Here is a 15,179-nt window from a genome sequence, read left to right as displayed (position 1 = left end):
CAGAAGTCTTGTGTTCCTCTACACAAACCCTGTCTATATCAGTTAACTGGTCCTCATAGTTCTGTAACACGTGCATACCAGATGACCCTGGCTCCTCGTCATGTCTGTCTAAATTTGAAAATTTGTAATCTGTACCCATTGTCCTTGATGAATGTACCCTAACAGTTTGATTACCATGTTGCAAAATAATTGTTTTGCCATCTATGCCTATGATATTCCCTGGGCTTTTCCATTCATTAGAATTGTCTCTCTTACAGTATACCATGTCTCCTTGCTGAAAAATGGCATCTGATGGCCGTACATTATGTCTTAAAGCTCTGCAAATTCTTTCAGAGACTTCTGCTTCCGGAAAGGCTTTTCTACTGCTATGTAATGCATTTAAATGCTCAGCAAAAGCAGAGCTAATTGTAGTCCCTTCCCAAGCTGGAGGCTGGTCATCTAAGATGGACGGAAGTTTAGGGTTTCTACCAAACACTAATTGATAGAGACTATAGCCCGCAACCATCTGCAATGAATTCTTTGCATGTACCACCCATGCTAAAGCTGAAGTGGTTTCTTTCACACACACCATTACTAAATGGGCTTTCCGCAGCCGTATTCATAACTGTGATATTCACATTTTCACACATATCCCTAAACTCACCATTAGCAAATTCTCCCCCATTGTCCGTAAGGAATTTTGCTGGTGGGCCCATTCCTGACCCTATCCATTTTTCCACGATTTGATCCAGAATTACGCTCTTTTCTTTACTTCATACATTCATTGATTGACTAAATCTGGTTGCTAAATCTACAAAATGCAAAATAAATATATTATTGGCTTTATCCCAGATCTTAAGGTCCATGCCCACAAAGTTTTAAAAATCTTTGGCCAAAGGTAAGGTTACTATCAGTCGTGCTGGTGTCCTTCTGTACTTCCTACAAACTTCACAGCGATCACTAACCTGTTCTATCAGTTTAGTATAGTCTTCATCCCTTACCCTTGCATCCTTTAATAAATTTTTCAGACTCCGAGGAGACGGATGCGCAAATTGCCTATGCAGTTTTCATACAACAAGCTTTTTATCAGCTAAAGTCCCATTTTCAACAGCCATTAACACATCCTTAACAACTGTACTTGAAATATTATTTGTCAGTAATGGAATACAATAGTGTCCCGACTTTGTAAATTGTAAGTCCACCGTCTTTCCAAAACCTGTTGCCTTATCCTGTTCCATATCCAGTTTCTTCATCGACGGTCTGCTCAGAAGCAAAGGTATCTCACTTGATACAACATCCGTGCTAATGAAATGATTCACTCCGGCAATATTGCAAGGGATCACCACTCTTTGCAGCGACTTCAGAGTATTCTCATCCCCAAACCTGAAACTTGTGGAACTTTCAAATTCCTTAACCTTGTTACAATTTTCAGCATTCAAAGAATCCAGGTAATATTTTAACCAGTCAATTCCACACACAGTAGATGTGCAGCCACTGTCCAATACAGCACAATTGAACGATTGTGCAACCAACATCCTCATTACCGGTGTAAAACTGCTTGTTAATAGGACAATGCCTTCTTTCTGGTCACTATCTTTTTCCTCTTCTGACACTTCCGTGTCATGTGTCACTTCAAACAAACACTCTCTTATAACGTGTTGGACAGTTGAAAGCATAATGGTATTGAGTCATATCGAAAACATCGATTTATCATACCCTGGGCATTTCTGGGGTTCATCTTCCTATTGTAGGTTCTAACTGGGTTTCTGTCTTCATACTTTCCGGGTCCAGATCTCCCTCCATACTCTGTTTGTAGCCGTGCGATTTCGCCATCCTGTTAATAGTGTGTCTTTTATATTCTGCTTCATTGCAGGCTGACCTATTTGGGTCATCAGAGCCATCGGAATTGAATGTTTCCCCAGAACCTTTTTTAAAGCTTCTGTCATCTGATCGAATAAGGTTTCCTTATCCGCAAACTGAACTCCTGCCAAAACCAGGAGCCTATCCATGTTGCTCACTCTAGCACAGTCAAGTAATTTAAAGGCCATTACAGACTGTGGAAATTCCAGGTTGTGTTTCTGCAGCCTTTTATATAGTCTGCCAAATTCCATTATATAGTCTTCCATGGAGAATTCCTCTATTTTCTGGAACCTATCAAAATCCGACCATGCTTCATACGCACTTAAAAGTCATGTTTTTAATAAATCTTATCCATGTAATGTAATAGAGTCTCCAGACCTTCTTCTGAGTCTAACTCTTCCAATTCCAGCTCAGAAAACACTTTGCTTTGGATTTTACTGTCATAAGGTAAAGAAAGAGCCAATGCCACACTTGTTTTCTCTTTCCCAAGGCAGTTGCCTTAGTCCACATAACTACTGCACTTCTCCATTGAACATACGATCCACTTTCAGAAAATAAGGGGGGTTAGTCATATCCAGCCATCTTTATCCTCGGTTCAGCCATTTTTTTTCCCTCACTCATTCCTTGGTTTGGTCTGAAAGAGTTGTATCTTTCAACCCTTCACACTTGAACAGCAACCGTCCTCTGCTATAATTTGTTCGACGTTTAGCTACTGTAGTATAAAGAGTCAAAGGTTCTGCTGCTTTTCCACAAAACACCTTGAATTTCCCTCAACAGACTTTGCACAAAACTCTGACATCACATCACCTGACACAAGGGCCACCTGAAGCCCGTTTACCTGTCAATTATTGGATGCTTAATATAAATGAGACAACTAATTGGAAATGTCTCTTAACCCATTACTTAACAAGGCGGTGGTTGCACATGATCTGAACATTCAGGGAGTAGGGCATTCCCTGATACTTGCAGGACAACATACATGCCTTTGATGGTCCCGTGGACTAGGCGCATTCCAGAAATGGCAGCAAATTCTGCAACCCTGGCATCTTAGTGGGCCTGGTCCAGGTCAAAGGTGATATAGTCTGATGCTCGGGTGTACATTGTTATGGTATGGGGAGCACACGGCCCACTCTACAGGTGTGGCACAACAGAAATGGACAAGTATTTTTTAAAGCAAACAATGTTTATTCTATGAACTCAAGTTAATATTTTTAAAACAAACAGTGAATATCTTAGCAACCATTAATTCAAATACACCCCCCCCCCCCAAAGAATACAACACTAAGTAATCTGTATGCTGTTCTTTTAACATCCAAAAGACTTAACAAACCTCTAAACAGAAGCACATCAGAGTTTGCATTCAATACTGAAACCTTTTACAAGTCTGGGTTCACCAAATAATCCATAGATAGTCTTTGGATGCAGACTTCAGATGCAGCTCACTGAAAAACACAGACACACCCAAGCTTTTTCTCAAACTGAAACTAAAAAGCAGAAGCAGAGCTCAGCTCCACCCACACTCTGGCATCACTCCAGTAACATAAGCAGCTCCAAGTACATTTCTTAAACACCCATTTCTTAAAGGTACTCTCACATGACAACATAGCATCCGTCACCTTCCCAGGTGCACCTGTGGGCTGAATTGCGATATGCTGCACAGGTTCCCACTTGAGTCCTGGAATGACCCGGTGGCATAAAAATTGAATGCTGCAGTGACCTCCACGGGAGAGGGTGTGCAAGGGGTGAAACACTGTCTCTCTGTTAAGATATAGTCTTCAAGGGCAGCATAATGGCGCAGTGGTTAGCATTGCTGCCTGACGGCGCCAAGGTCCCAGGTTCGATCCCGGCTCTGGGTCACTATCCGTATGGAGTTTGCACATTCTCCCCGTGTTTGCGTGGGTTTTGCCCAAACAACCCAAAGATGTGTAGGGTAGGTGGATTGGTCACGCTAAATTGCCCCTTAATTGGAAAAATTGAATTGGGTACTCTAAATTTATTTTTTAAAAGACGCAGTCTTCTGCAGAATATGCTGTCTGGCAGCTCAATGAATGACCAAAAACTCTGTGCATCTTGGCACATTGCTGAACTCCTGTTCTGGTCCCCGCCTCAGCCTAATGGGCAGCCGGGTCTTCAGGGTAGGTGACGGACCCCAGCACAAATTGTGCCGCCTCCTGCCTGTGTCTTCAATGTTTGAACGCCTCAAATGTGACAAGCACAGCACGGATTGACTCAGCAGGATCCACACCAGCAAACATATTTGTATCTGGAAAGAATTGGAGATGGATAGAGACTGACAATCAGTTAGGTCTTCCATCCCGGGTCCCTCTTATCTCCCAAGCGTCCCACCCTTATCATGATTGTCCCACCTTCTCTCAGAATGCCATCCAGTGAGCTAGTTGTACTGTCAAACTTTGCTCTGCACGCTCACTACTAGCTAGGTCAGGAACCCTTGGACCCCAGATGCCTACCAGCAACAATACGGAGGTTGTGCCCAGCTGCCCTCTGCTCATCCAGACACTTACTCTTGAACTCAGAGGGTCTTCAGTGGTGAGCTCTGCCCTTTAGTGTTTGATTGTTGGCAGCTGGCTCTATGGTGCAGAATATGTACAGGCACGCTGTTCAGGCATCAAAGATTGCAGGACATCCAGTCCACTCATCATTCTCTCAGACATGGTATCTGTTCATTTGAGGAGGCACTTGAGTTCAGGACTGTGAAGTGTTTTCACAAATAACAAGGCTAATCCCTCCTTTGAAATAACCTTCAGCTGTGAAGCTAAAGGCTGCTCACAATCAAAGGGATTGAAATTGACTTTCGTGAGAGAAGCTGCAGCATGGTAGCACAGTGGTTGGCTGTTGCTTCACAGTGCCAGGGTCCCAGGTTTGATCCCGGCTTGGGTCACTGTCTGTGCGGAGTCTGCACGTTCTCCCTCTGTCTGCGTGGGTTTCCTCCGGGTGCTCCGGTTTCCTCCCACAAGTCCCGAAAGACGTGCTGGTAGGTAATTTGGACATTCTGAATTCCCACTGAATAAGCGCTGGAATGTGGCGACTAGATACTTTTCACAGTAACTTCATTGCAGTGTCAATGTAAGCCTATTTGTGACAATAAAGGTTATTATTAATGCAGGGCTCTGTCCTGGAAGAATTTGGTAGGACAGACAGGCTGCAGAATGGCTCTGTCCTGGAAGAGTTTGGTAGGACAGGCTCCAACTCTGGTTACCCCTGTTGTGGGTCTCCACAATATTTAAAGATGGCCTGAAGGCCTCACAGATGCAAAGCCCCTCATCGCCCAGTACAGGGGCGACCCCTGACCTGGACTCCTCCAGTCCGCCAAACAACCTCAGACCCCTCCCGTGAGCAGTCGGGTGCCTTGAGCTGCATGCGGTAAATGGAAAGGGCTACTCACCTCCTCACTTCTCCTCAGCAGCCATTGTGCCAGCTTCCCGTTTTTGAAAGGACCTTTAAACTGGAGTCAATGGGACTGTATGATGCCTGGGTGACTTCTCGTTGGGGAATCGGGTAATTCTCGAGAGGCTGCTGCATTTGACTTCAATCTTACTAATGAGATTAAAATTAATGCAAATTACGCTTAATGAGTTCCTCGTCATTTCTGGGCAAGATCCAGAACTATCGGGAGTGGGCTGGGTGAATCACAAAATGGTTCATGCCCAACGTGAATCTTGATTTTGAACTCTCCCGCTTTTCACCTAGCACGCTCAGATTCGTGGCAGGCACACAACACAGTGGTTGAATCGCACCCATGTTTTGGTGCATGCCCAATCGTGGCACAAAAATCTTATCCTATATTTTCTTTGACTGTGTGAGCAATCACGACACACGAAGGTGTGCACCATTTTACAATGTTTTCCTGGCTTTATTCTCTTCCACATTCCACACTCAGTTTGGGTTCCGCCAGGGTCACTCAGCTCCTGACCTCATTACAGCCTTAGTTCAAACATGGACAAAAGAGCTGAACACCAGAGGTGAGGTGAGAGTGACTGCCCTTGACATCAACATTTGACTGAGTATGGCATTAAGGCGCCCTCACTAAACTGGAGTCAATGGGAATCACAGGGGAAACTCTCTGCTGGTTGGAGTCAAAGCTGGTTGTGATGGTTGGAGGTCAATTATCTCAGCTCCAAGACATCACTACAGGAGTTCCTCAGAGAAGTGCCCCAGGCCCAACCATCATCAGCTGCTTCATCAATGACCTCCCTTCCATCATAAGGTCAGGAGTGGGAATGTTTGTGGATGAGTGCACAATGTTCAGCACCATTTGCAACTCCTCAGATAATGAAGCAGTTCATGTCCTAATGCAGGAAGGCCGGGACAATATCCAGGCATGGGCCAACAAGTGGCAAGTTACATTCCTGAGGGTTACCATTGATCAGAAACTGAACTGCACTAGCTACATTAACACTGTGGCTACCAGGGCAGGACCATCTGGCCTGGGCTTGCAAAATCCAACCAACTGTCCTGGCTTGAGACAATTCACACCTCTTTAACCTGGGGTTATCCCTCTCTCTCGATCTGTAAAGATTCAATTATCTGCAAATGCTCGCATTCTAAGCATTGTCTGGCATCTTTGAATTTGTCTATATATATGTTTCTGGAATATACCTCTTCATTCACCTGAGGTTGGAGCAGTGCTCCGAAAGCTTGTGTTTGAAACAAACATGTTGGACTTTAACCTGGTATTGTAAGACTTCTTACAGGGCAGGACAAAGCCTAGGAATCCTACGGCGAGTAACTCACTTCCTGACCCCCCAAAGCCTGTCCACCATCTACAAGGCACAAGTCAAAGTGTAATGGAATACTCTCCACTTGCCTGGATGAGTGCAGCTCCAACAACACTCAGAAAGCCTGACACCGGTGGCAGCAGGTGCCGCAGTGGTTAGCGCTGCTGCCTCATGGAGCCGAGGTCCCAGGTTCGATCCCGGCTCTGGGTCACTGTCCGTGTGGAGCTTGCACATTCTCCCCGTGTTTGCGTGGATTTCGCCCCCACAACCCAAAGATGTGTAGGGTAGGTGGATTGGCCGTGCTAAATTGCCCCTTAATTGGAAAAAATGAATTGGGTATTCTAAATGTATTTATAAAAAAGAAGTTCAACACAATCCAGGACAAAGCAGCCCACTTGATTGCTCCCCCTTCCACAAGCATTCAAATCCTCCACCACCAACGAACGGTGGCAGCTGTGTGTACCATCTACAAGATGCACTGCAGTAACTCACCAAGGTTAAAAAGCATTAAAGTAGATAAGTCCCCAGGGCCTGATGGGATCTACCCCAGAATACTGAGGGAGGCAAGGGAGGAAATTGCTGGGGCCTTGACAGTAACCTTTGTATCCTTATTGCCTACAGGTGAAGTTCCAGAGGACTGGAAAGTAGCCAATGTTGTTCCATTGTTTAAGAAGGGGAGCAGCGATAATCCAGGAAATTATAGGCCAGTGAGCCTCATGTCAGTGGTAGGGAAATTATTGGAAAAGATTCTGAGAGACACGATTTACTCACATTTATAAACAAATGGACTTATTAGTGATGGACAGCATGCTTTTGTGAAGCGGAGGTCGTGCCTCACTAATTTGATGGAGTTTTTCAAGGAAGTGACAAAGATGATAGATGAGGGAAAGGCAGTAGATGCTGTAGACATGGACTTCAGTAAAGCCATTGACAATAGACTGGTACAAAAGGTGAAGTCACGTGAGATCACAGGAGAGCTGGCAAGTTGGATACAGAACTGGCTTGGGCACAGATGACAGGGTCGCAGTAGAAGGGTGTTTTTCTGAATGGAACACTGTGACTAGCGGCGTGCCACAGGGATCAGTTCTGGGGCCTTTGTTGTTCGTGGTGTATATGAATGATTTGGAAGAAAATGTAGCTGGTCTGATTAGTAAATTTGCAGACGACACAAAAATTGGTGGAGTTGCGGATAGTGAAGGCGGATAGGGCAGCACGGTAGCATGGTGGTTAGCATAAATGCTTCACAGCTCCAGGGTCCCAGGTTCGATTCCCGGCTGGGTCACTGTCTGTGTGGAGTCTGCACGTCCTCCCCGTGTGTGCGTGGGTTTCCTCCGGGTGCTTCGGTTTCCTCCCACAGTCCAAAGATGTGCGGGTTAGGTGGATTGGCCATGCTAAATTGCCCGTAGTGTCCTTAAAAAGATTAAGGGGGGTTGTTGGGTTACGGGTATAGGGTGGATACGTGGGTTTGAGTAGGGTGATCATTGCTCGGCACAACATCGAGGGCCGAAGGGCCTGTTCTGTGCTGTACTGTTCTATGTTCTATGAAGAGGATTGTCAGAGGATATAGCAGGATATAAACTGGTTGAAGTCTTGGGCGGAGAAATGGCAGATGGAGTTTAATCTGGAAAAGTGTGAGGTAATGCACTTTGGAATGTCCAATGCATGTAGGAATTACACAGTAAATGGTAGAACTCTTGAGAATATTGACAGGCAGACAGATCTGGGCATGCCTGTCCACCGATCACTGAAAGTGGCAATGCATGTGTATAAGGTGGTCAAGAAGGCATACGTCATGCTGGCGTTCATCGGTCGGGGCACTGAATATAAAAATTGGCAAGTCATGTTGCAGCTGTACAGGATCTTAATTAGGCCTAGTTTTGAATATTGTGTACAATTCTGGTCGTCACACGACCAGAAGGATGTGGATGCTTTGGAGAGGGTACAGAAGCGGTTTACAAGGATGTTGCCTGGTATGGAGGGTTAAATAAACTCAGTCTCTTGTCACTGGAATGATGGAGGTTGAGAGGCGACCTGATAGAGGTCTGCAAGATTATGAGTGGCATGGACAAAGTAGATAGTCAGATGCTCTTTCTTAGGGTAGGAGAGTCAAGTATAGGCTTAAAGTGCGCGGGGAAAAATTTAGAACAGACATGTGAGGCAAATGTTTTTTACAAAGAGGAAGGTAAATATATGGAACGCGCTGTCTGAGGAGGTGGTGGGAGCAGGTACGATAAGCAACAGTTAGGGGCATCTAGACAAATATATGAATAGAATGGGAATGGAAGGATACGGACTCCGTATGTGCATAAGGTTTTAGTTTAAGCAGGTACCATGATCGGCGCAGGCTTGGAGGGCTGAAGGGCCTGTTCCTGTGCTGTATTGTTCTTTGTTCCTTAGACAACACCTTCCAAACCCAAGTCCACTACCATCTAGAAGAATAAAAGCAGCAGATACCTGGGAACCCCACCTCCTGGAAGTTCTCCTCCAAGTCACTCGCCACCCTGACTTGGAAATATATCGTCGCACCTTCAATGTCGCTGGGTCAAAATCCTGGAACTCCTTCCCTAACAGCACAGTGTGTGTACCTACACTTCAAGGACTGCAGCAGTTCAAGACAGCAACTTACCACCACCTTCTAAAGGGCAACTAGGGATGGACAATAAATGCTGGCCTAACCAGCGACGCCACATCCAGTAAATTAATTTAAAAAAACATTCTCTAGCTTATCGGTTCATTGTTTGTTTCCTCAACAGAGGCACCAAGTTTAATAATAAAGCTGAACCAACTCAAGTTTAATAATAAAGTTGAACCAACTGTGTTGGTATTCTCCGGTCTTTTTCTGTATTCATGTACACAGAAACATTTATGCCGTACTCTTACCAGTTTTGTGGGTTTGTAAAAATGAAAAATAGAAGAACAGTTACAGGTTCCAAAGAACTTTTAACAAAATTACAAATGTTCCTTATTGTTCTGCTTCAGGGGCAAAGGTCATCAAACTGTCTGAATCCTTTTGCTTCCTCTTTGTGTCTTCCTCACAGTTTGCTGACAATTAACAGTTTGGTGGGTTTGTAAACTTAGATTACTTTTGGCCTCTTCATCTAAGTCATTAACATAGATTGGAAATAGCTGAGGCCCTGGTACTGATCCTTACCACTCAACCATGGGAAAGAAGGTCTTCCTATCCACTCTTTCAAGGTGGCTCTTAATTTGAACATTTCAATTAGCTCTTCCCTCAGCCTTCTCTTTTCCAAAGGTCTCTAGGTAACCCCGATTATTTTCTCAATAATTTATGGAAAGCTTGTGTTTAGGATGCTTGTGTTTTTTGTCGAGGGTTGCTTTCTCCCAGGTTAGCAGCAGCACTCATTAGAGCAATCACTGATTCTGGGAAACTCTCAGTCAGTCCAGAAGGGTTGGCAACCTTATTAACCTCTCTGGTTCAGAATCAAAGCAGGCTCTGCATGCTGCACAAACCGCTTGTGTATGTTAGCAAAGCTTCTAATTTCATCTGTAGTTTTATCTGTATTCAGCAGGAAAGATTTTTTGTTCTTAAATCAGTTGCTTGAGACACAAATTTCCATTTGGCAAGCCTCAGTCTGAAATGTACAATCTTATATGAAAGTTCAATTGCATATCCCAAAATGCTGCAAATTCTTGTGGATTACAACAAGCAGTTTTCTTTCTGCACATTTATTGAGCAAAGTCATCTGAAATCAGAATCTATTAACATCGGAGTTTTGTGTTTTTTATCTACCTGGACCAGTTAGTTGCATACAGTGAAAGTTTAAACTCACATTTACATAATTCGCAAAGTTCAGAGGCTGGATTCTCCCAAAATGAGACTATGTCCCCATGCGGCATAAAAACGTTGGAGTTTTACTCCAGAAATTCTTTCCAAAAAGTTGAATGAATTCAATGCCCTGCAGGGGGCTAGCAGGGACCCGGAGTGAATCACGCAGCTTTAGCTGCAGATACGAGCCCCCGCACTTCCGGTTTGGAGTCCGCACAAATGTACAGCAGCCTCCAGTGGCCGGACTGTGGTCCATGGCGGACTCGGACCGCGGAGCCACACTGAAAAAAGAGACCCAGCGATCTGCCGCGCGCCCAAGCCTCAACCCTCGCACTGCATTGATTGTTATAAATTTAATCAGCTAGAATGTGCCTACCACTCCTCCCGCACTGAGAGGCTGTCCCGGATCGATGGGTTATATACATTCTCAGAGGGGTGGAGCCACAGGCGGAGCCAACAACACAACAACAGTAACAGTGAGTAAATACAATAATATATACAACAGCCATACGTGGCACACCACATTCACCCCTGTTGAGTTAGGATGTTATGCTTCAGTTATTTTGTGGAGATCACATTTTGATTACTGTGTGCAGTTTTGGACTCCTTAGGATGTATATGTTCAAAGCAGGTTTACCAGATTGTTACCTGGAATGAGCAGGTTGTCTTATGAGGAAAGGTTGGATAGACTGGCCTTGTTTCCACTGGGGTTCAGAAGAGTGACGGATGACTTAATTGAAGTATATAACATCCTGAACAGTCTCCACAAGCTGGACGTGGATACAATGTTTCCTGCAGATTGAGAGGGCACTGTTTTAAAATTATGGATCACCATAAGAAATGAGAATTTATTTTGTCTCAGAGTTGTGCAACTTTGGAAATCTGTGCTTCAGATGGCAGTGGAGGCGGGGTCACTGAATATTTTCAAGGTGGAGGTAGATTCTTGTTAGAATCATAGAATTTACAGTGAAGAAGAAGGCTATTCGGCCCATTGAGTCTGTACCGGCCCTTGGAAAGGGCACCCTACCTAAGACCACTCCACCCTATCCCCGTAACCCACTAACCCCACTAACCTTTTTGGATACTAAGAGCAATTTAGCATGGCCAATCCACGTAGCCTGCACATCTTTGGACTGTGGGAGGAAACCGAAGCACCCGGAGGAAACCCACGCAGACACGGGGAGAACGTGCAGACTCCGCACAGGCAGTGACCGAAGCCGGGAATCGAACCTGGGACCCTGGAGCTGTGAAGCAATTGTGCTAACAACTGTGCTACCGTGCCGCCAGGCAAGGGAATTAACGGTTATTGGGGTAGATAGGAATTCAAAACACAAACCATGATCTTATTGAATGGCAGAGCAAACTCGAGGGGCTGAATTACCTAATTCTGCTCCTATTTTGTGTATTTGTGTGTCTCTTTTCCAAAGTTAGTAGCTATTGTTGCATCTGCCATCCTAATCCATTCGCCCTTCTTCTCCAGCCTTTACCTCATTTCCCATTCCCTCTTTAGTCAGTGTCAACTGTGATTTGGATGGTAAGAACTCTTGCCTCTGGGTCAGAATGTTGTGGACACAAGTCGCACTACAGAAAATGTTGTGGATACAAGTCCCACTACAGAAAATTAAGTACAAAACTATAAACTGATACTCCAGTACTGAGGGATTGCAGCACTCTCTTTGGGTGAGATATGATAACTGAGGCCCTACCTGCTTGCTAATGTGGGCATAAACAATTCCATTACACTTTCACAGGGAAGTTCCCCCAGTGTACTGGTCAATATGTATCCTTAAATCATGATCACAGAAACAGATTATCTGGCCATTACCAGATTGCTTTTTATGGGAGCTTACTGAGCATTTGCTGCATTACAACATTATCAACTTATCAAAAAGTATTTTGTTGGTTGTAAAGTGCTTTGGGACATGAGATCATGAAATATGCTATATATACATATGTACATGTGCAGGTTTTCTTACTCTGTTTACATCTATATCATCAAATAATGGCAAGTATTCAAGATTATTTTTTGCATCAACCCAAAGCCTTATAAAAAGCACATATTGAACTTTGTAGACATTTTAGGAGGTTATTCTGAGTTATTCAAATAACAAATTAGTGCTCACTGACAAAGTAATGAGTTAAATAAACAAACCTGTTTCACAAAATCAGCAGGAAAACGTATTAATTATGTGAAATATTATTCGCCACAGGATGAGACATTTGAATTTCTTAATACGGCATATAGACAGTACTGTAGATAGGTTAGACCTATATAATTACTTCCAAACTGTTGTCTTAGAGGACCTCCTTGACACTGATTCCATGTTTCCCTCAAACAGAAGACACCTCCCCACTGAGATCAATCATTTAGTAACTAAGAATCAACTTGCCCAGCTGTGAATAATCACTTTATTTGTTTAGGCAAGTCATATTTTGTCTGGAGAGGAAGTTTGCTCAGTAGAAACCCTATAATCATCTTCTTCTTTAAACAGACATTTGGAATTTTCACTTAGGGCAGACTTTAATGCTGTGATGATGGGAAGAAGTATACACCTGCCACTTTTTACCTCCACAAACTTTCTCTTTAGCTATTTCCAGGATTGTCTGTTAACTTGGTTTCATATCAGAATCACTAACTCTTATGATCTACAAAGCCACATAACGTGCCTGGGTTGGAACATGCCTGTGTAGTAACTATAATATTGTGATAGAGCAGGTTGGTGTGTGACCTCAGTCTGATACTGAGCTCTTGAAGGCTTTATACAACAAATCTTCGTCCATTGATTTCCTAATAGATCAATGAAAAGGGAAGGAGGTCGGAAGGAAAGTTGGAATGGATGCCTGCTACTCCTCTATTGAAATTTATAAGTGACTTAGCCAAAATGTCCTGGCACACGTCCAAAATCCCAATACACAACAATTTTCTTATTTACTGTTTACAGGGAAGGTGTACAATAGGGAAGAGGGTTGAGGAGAAAGATATATGGGGAGAATTTTAAAATTAAATACAAATAGCTACTGTCAACATACAATCCATGGCCACAGAGAATACCTAAGATGTGTATTTAGTTCTATTAATTATTACGATCCCAGCTGATGTTAACACTGGACAAGTCAGTTCCCAAAGTGAAACCTGGGTTGATAGATCCTAAATATTTTTTTTAGAAACCGTGGAGAAAAGTTACTGAACAAAATCGCAGGAGCCTACTGATTAATTTTTAATACTAAGATAAAATATTTATTAAAATGAGAAAAATGAGCTATATTACACCAGACAAAACATTAGAAAGCTCTCAATACATACACAAGAAGATTATTAAATTTCCCAATATTTCTTTACCCAACAAGATCCTTTAGCTTGACACAAAGGCTTCCTGCTTGCAACTAGCACATGTACAGATGGTTTTCTTCTGGTGAATTCTTGAGAGCATTCACTTGATTCTTGTCACACAACTCATTTATCTCCACAAGGCACCCCAAAATAACTGCACTTTAACCTCATTGTTTCAGTACCCATGCACTAAGCTGATCATGTTACTGAGTCCTATCACTGACTATTCAAAAGACCTTAAGACATAGGAGCAGAGTTAGGCCATTCGGCCCATTGAATCTGCTCCGCTATTCAATCATGGCTGATATGTTTCTTTCAGTTAACTGCTATCTCATAGCTTTGTAATTTATTTTCCCAGACAGCTCAGAAACCGTCTTCCCTCTCTGACACACACTGACTGAATGGCCTCCCACCTCCTGGGTGGGAATCTCTGGCCACCGACGCCAAAATTGTGTTTGGCGCGCGCCATATCGACGGCCTCCAAGCAAAGTTTGAGAGGAGAAAGATGCGAGAAACAACCATCTGAAACAAAGACTCTTAGCTTTTGACTTTCAAAGATGAAAGAACAATACAACACAGGAACTGGTCCTTTGGCCCTCCAAGCCTGTACCGATCACGTGTGCAGAACAAGGCCAGCAGCACGGGTTCAATTCCCGTACCGGCCTCCCCGAACAGGCGCCGGAATGTGGCAACTAGGGGCTTTTCACAGTAACTTCATTGAAGCCTACTTGTGACAATAAACGATTATTATTATTATTATCTAGACCAACTGCCTGTATCCTTTTATACCCCATCTGTTCATGTGCGTATCCAGATAAGTCTTAAATGTCGCTAACATATCTGTCTCAACCACCTCACTTGGCAGTGCATTCCAGGCCACCTGGAATACACCTCTGTGTAAAAAGCTTCCCCCTCACATCTCTACTGAACCTATCCCCCCTCACCTTGAACTTGTGCCCCCTTGTAATTTTTATTTCCGCCCTGGGAAAAAGCCTCCAAATGTTCACCCAATCTATACCCCTAATAATTTTATAAACTTCTATCAGGTCACCCCTCAGCCTCCGTCTCTCTAGGGAGAACAATCCCATGTAATATACAATCTCCTCATATCTAATGCCCTGCATACCAGGCAACATCCTGGTAAACCTTTTCTGTACTCTCTCCAAAACCTCCACATCCTTCTGGTAGTGCGGTGACCAGATGGTTGTTTCTAGCACCTTTCTCCTCTCAAACTCTGCTTTCAGTTTGAACTTTTCACTGTGGAGTCATTCAGGTCTCTGTCAGTTCAGAAAAACATCAGCTTTTCTGGAGAGAGAGAGAGAGAGAGAAGGTAGCATGACCTTCCCCTGAATTCAAACTGAACCCTTAAGTCTCCTTGAAGATCATTCCACTCGAGTAGGACCCAATCACCACCTATCTAGAACATTATATTAAAACATTAGTCATTGGAGACTCCATAGTTAGGGGGATAGATAGGAGATTCTGT

At 43.7% G+C, this 15,179-nt stretch overlaps 1 long non-coding RNA gene across 3 annotated transcripts in view; it reads right to left on the bottom strand.

The window, feature by feature from the left end:
• LOC119954892 overlaps window positions 1–15,179 on the bottom strand; it is a 266,765-nt gene that overhangs the window by 187,230 nt on the left and 64,356 nt on the right. For 2 of the 3 annotated variants that reach the window (XR_005458331.1, XR_005458332.1), the window contains one exon: window positions 11,011–11,154. The exons of the other annotated variant lie outside the window; for it this stretch is intronic. This is a non-coding gene — a long non-coding RNA (uncharacterized LOC119954892). The remainder of the gene's footprint in view (window positions 1–11,010; window positions 11,155–15,179) is intronic. 3 annotated transcript variants of the gene reach the window in all.

The sequence above is a fragment of the Scyliorhinus canicula genome, chromosome 20 (genome assembly GCF_902713615.1).
Source record: "Scyliorhinus canicula chromosome 20, sScyCan1.1, whole genome shotgun sequence".
Taxonomy (NCBI): Eukaryota; Metazoa; Chordata; class Chondrichthyes; order Carcharhiniformes; family Scyliorhinidae; genus Scyliorhinus; species Scyliorhinus canicula.
This window is presented reverse-complemented; position numbering and strand designations above follow the sequence as displayed.